Source organism: Bactrocera dorsalis, chromosome 5 (genome assembly GCF_023373825.1).
Source record: "Bactrocera dorsalis isolate Fly_Bdor chromosome 5, ASM2337382v1, whole genome shotgun sequence".
In the NCBI taxonomy this organism is placed as follows: domain Eukaryota; kingdom Metazoa; phylum Arthropoda; class Insecta; order Diptera; family Tephritidae; genus Bactrocera; species Bactrocera dorsalis.
In genome coordinates, this window is record NC_064307.1 from 3,010,892 (window position 1) to 3,015,170 (window position 4,279).

Sequence of the window (4,279 nt, forward strand, 5' to 3'; positions counted from 1 at the left end):
ATACCAGAAAATATTCTTTTATGGGGTCTTGAGCAGAAAGAACCCTAAAAGTTATATGTATATACAATATATACATGTAATTGAGCCATACCTATACATGAATCAATAACATCAACACCAAATACACGAGCACATGCAAATCATGTTCCGGAATTCAGACCAATTCGAATTGATCAAAGTTCTTGCAGGGATATGCACATGTCTACTACCAAATGTAATGAGTCGCGACAAATAATTAAATAAATATGCTCGTACATTTGTATTCATAAATGAAACATCTACTTATATGCATCGATATATTCTGTAGAGTAGTGGCAAGTGAATACGAATATGAACACAAACTCTGTCGGCACTTGCATGCTGATCGCATCGGCCTCGCCACACGCTGTTGGTAAGTTATTGAGTTGGTAAGTTATTGAAAACATATGTTTTTCGTGATAAATATAAATGTGTATATATATATGTATGTGTGCATAATTGTGGGCGCCCAGGCGCTGACTTCGCACATTCCTCGCCGGCTATTCTCGACGCGGTGATATTGTCGGACTCTCATAGTTTTCAACTTTTATTTGTGATTGTCTTTTTTGTTGGGGACTTTCTGTGTTTGTTTCACTTTTTCACTTTTTGCAGTCATATGCGTATGAAATTAAATTTAATTTGACTTCTCTTATGTATTTTATGAAGTTATTTTGGCTCGCTACTATTTTTCACTTACTCTTTATTTGTGTTAGCATCCAGACGAGTTCAACGCATTTTTAAGTGGCCTTTGATTACAGGAAAATTAAAAAAAAGTGAGTAAATTGTAGGGCGTACTTTGTTCGCTCGTGTGTATTTGCCACAAAAATATATTTAATAAATAAACACATCTGTTTTCTTTTTTCTTTGTGGCGAATGATATAATACGAACCAAAAAGGTACAGGGTAGAGCTAAAGTTGTCTTTTTTACTTTTTTATAACCTTATAAAAATATAAATATGTTTGTTTTCAGTTAACTCATTAATTACATGAATAAAAAATTCCCAAGCAGGTGGCAACATTTTAACTTTGCTCTTATAAGTTTTTCGAATATTACACCAAACAGCTATGTATACTGGTATTTGCGTAAGCGTCCTTGAACACACAAGCCACAAGGTCATGCGTATTGTCAAAATAAACGCCACACTTCAACAATATGCAATAAGCTTTGAGTCTAATAAGAAAGCATGTTGAATTAAGACATCAGAGTCTGTAATTTATGACCGTAATAACAGACTAAACCTAACCTCACTAATCACAAAAGGCAATGTAACGGGAAAAGTTAAAAATTGAAAGCAGCCAAAAATGAAAAAGCATCTCGCTATAATTTTCGCGGGATTATGGGCTGTAAATGTAACAAGTGGCGCCACCTTTCCAACAAGGGAACGCCTAAAGGAGCTAACAGGGTGCTGGTTTTAATTTTACAGTCAGGAAAACACAAACAACGCCCTTAAGTTGCATACATATGTATATATTTTAAGATATTTAATGTATGGAAATTAAAGAAGGTGAAATAAAATATTTTATGCACTCAACAAACAGCGGAGTGCCGCAGGAAAAGGCAATGGCCAGCGAGCGAGTGAGCTAGCCATAAACTTTCCACACGACGCTACCAAAACTGCAGAGGAAAGGGAGAGGTAGAGGTAGAGGAAAGCAAGTGGATGCAGAAATGAAGCAAACAAAATTTATATCAAGTAAATAAACAAAAGCGTTGAGTGTGTGTGCAAGGTGCAACGGTTGAATGGAGTTGCCGCAGTTGATTCGCAAGAAAATATAGAAGAGCCGCCAAATGGCGTGTGCAACAACTCACAACTTTGAAGAAAAGACCAAATAAAAATTAAACACAAATAATAATAAACAACTACAATAATAGACAGTCAGCAGGGAAAACGGCAGCTCCATAAAGATGACTCTAGATGGCGAATGGTGAAACTACTCGCCTCTTTGCTCGGTAGTGCTGCATACATAGCCATGCATCGGTACTGTTTACCGAGAAAGGTGGAGGAGCACTCGCTCAAAGCAACACTTTGTATGCAATTGAAAATATTTAAATTTAGCTGAATATCGGTTGGCTGGCTGGCTGGCAGGCGACAAAAGTGTGAATAATATTGCCAACGCCGGTCACGTACGGCTGGATGGTCTTTCGTCTAGCTTACGGCCGCCCATCCGGCGGTGGCAGTGGCGACGCGCAAACAAATTACCAACAGAATTACGAGGAAAGAAAGGAAAATTTTCAGACATTGAACAAATACAATTGCAAACTGCAACTGTCAACCAGCAATAGGTGTGGCCATTAAAAAGGAAGAGTAATACGACTACCCATGAGTGGTAGGTATAGATGTGGGTACTTAAGACGCAAATGAAGGGATTGCGATGAACAAATTTAGAATTTACTTTTAAAATGGTGTGGAACATATTATGTATACATATGTACATATATATATGTTCCTATCAAAGTAAGCTGAAAACTTTTGGTTAAGGAAGCTGTTGCCCCCTGCCGGACGCCATTTATCTGTATGTAAAACACGTTGGAAATCGACAAATTTCGTCAATTTATTAGCAACCCATTAACAATTTGTTAATAAGCAAAAATAAGATCCCAAATGACATGACTAAAGATGCTGTCGACGACATGAAATTAGAGTAAATACATATACTGTCTTTGTAAGAAATCTAACTACAATGGAGTTGGCATGACGACATGAAATTAGAGTAAATACATATACTGTCTTTGTAAGAAATCTAACTACAATGGAGTTGGCATTGACGATAGCAATATTTTCTTATTGGAAATTCGCACCTCAACCATATTAATAGTCAAATAAACTAACAATAAAATAATAAGCCCACACATAGTCTCTTCGAAGTGCATGCATTTCTGAAGCTTATGTCTTCTTTGTTTTTTGTGCTGCTTAACTTATGATTTTAGCTTAAATATATATACGAAAATATAATTTTTTTTTTTATGATCAATTATAAGTTTAAAATATTGAAGGTTGTTGACAATAATCTTAGGCAATGAATGATATTACCTGTTAGTAATAATAATAGCGTAATTAATAAAAATATATGCTAAATCCTTATGAAGTTATAATACCCTTCACAAATACAAAAGGTTCCTCAAAAGAACTAGATTCCGATTGTTCAATTTGTATGAAAGGTATATGCTATAGTAATGCGATCGGAACAATTTCTTCAGATATTCCATGCTTGATTTAGGAAATAACCAATGCTAAATTTCGTGAAGATATCTCGTCAAATGAAACCATTTTCCATACCAGTATATGATACAGATCATTCAGTTTGTACGGCAGCTAAATGCTATAGTGGACCGGTATCGACAGTTTCGACTAATGAGCAGCGCGTATATACAGACAGACAGGCGGACATGGCTAAATCGACTAAGACCGTCATACTAATAATTTATATATAATATATTTTGTAGAACCTCCAACGTTTCCTTCTGTATCTTACAAACAATATACTTCCCCAAATGGATGAATCGGAACGTCTTGAGACTGGGCTTCGTTAGGAATTACAACCGAACACATATTTTCGTCCCAAAATATTTCGCAAAACTACACCAAAAATGGTTAATTAATTTTTTTATAATGTGTTTGTTATTTTATAACATAATTTTAAGCCAACGGTCTCCTCTAAATGAATAACTACTGGTAAAAAGTGATTTTTTTGAGGCAAAACATTTAGACACATACATAGATACTAAATCGATTGATTTAAAACCAGCGGTTTTCCGAAATTGAATTCGAGACACTATAATTGTAAAATTAGAACTTTGAACACAATTACTTATTGACGCATTTTAATCAGCTGATCGCTGTCACAAGTCGCAAATATCGAAACGAAGTCATAGAAGTGAACATCAAACACTTTTCATCATTTTCATTACCAGTATTTCTGTGTACTTGAGACTATTTTTAATTACAAACGCATACCAATAATTACCAAGAATTTGTTAATCAAGTATATGAATTGCACACCTGAAGCTTAATACAGACCTTACACGCCAAAGAAGCGCTATAACAAAGGCTGCACGTTTCCAAAAGCATTTCCCCAATGACCATCGCAGGTGGCCATGCGAAGAGAAAGCCGACAAAACGTGGACCAGCCAGACAATGACCAGCGGCTGGCGATTAATGTGACAACGAATAAAACGAGCTATAAAGTGTTCGACGAATTGAAGCTACTACCGGTTGGTCTTCGTGCAATTTCTGAAGAAACGATGCACTATGGAAGGGGGTTT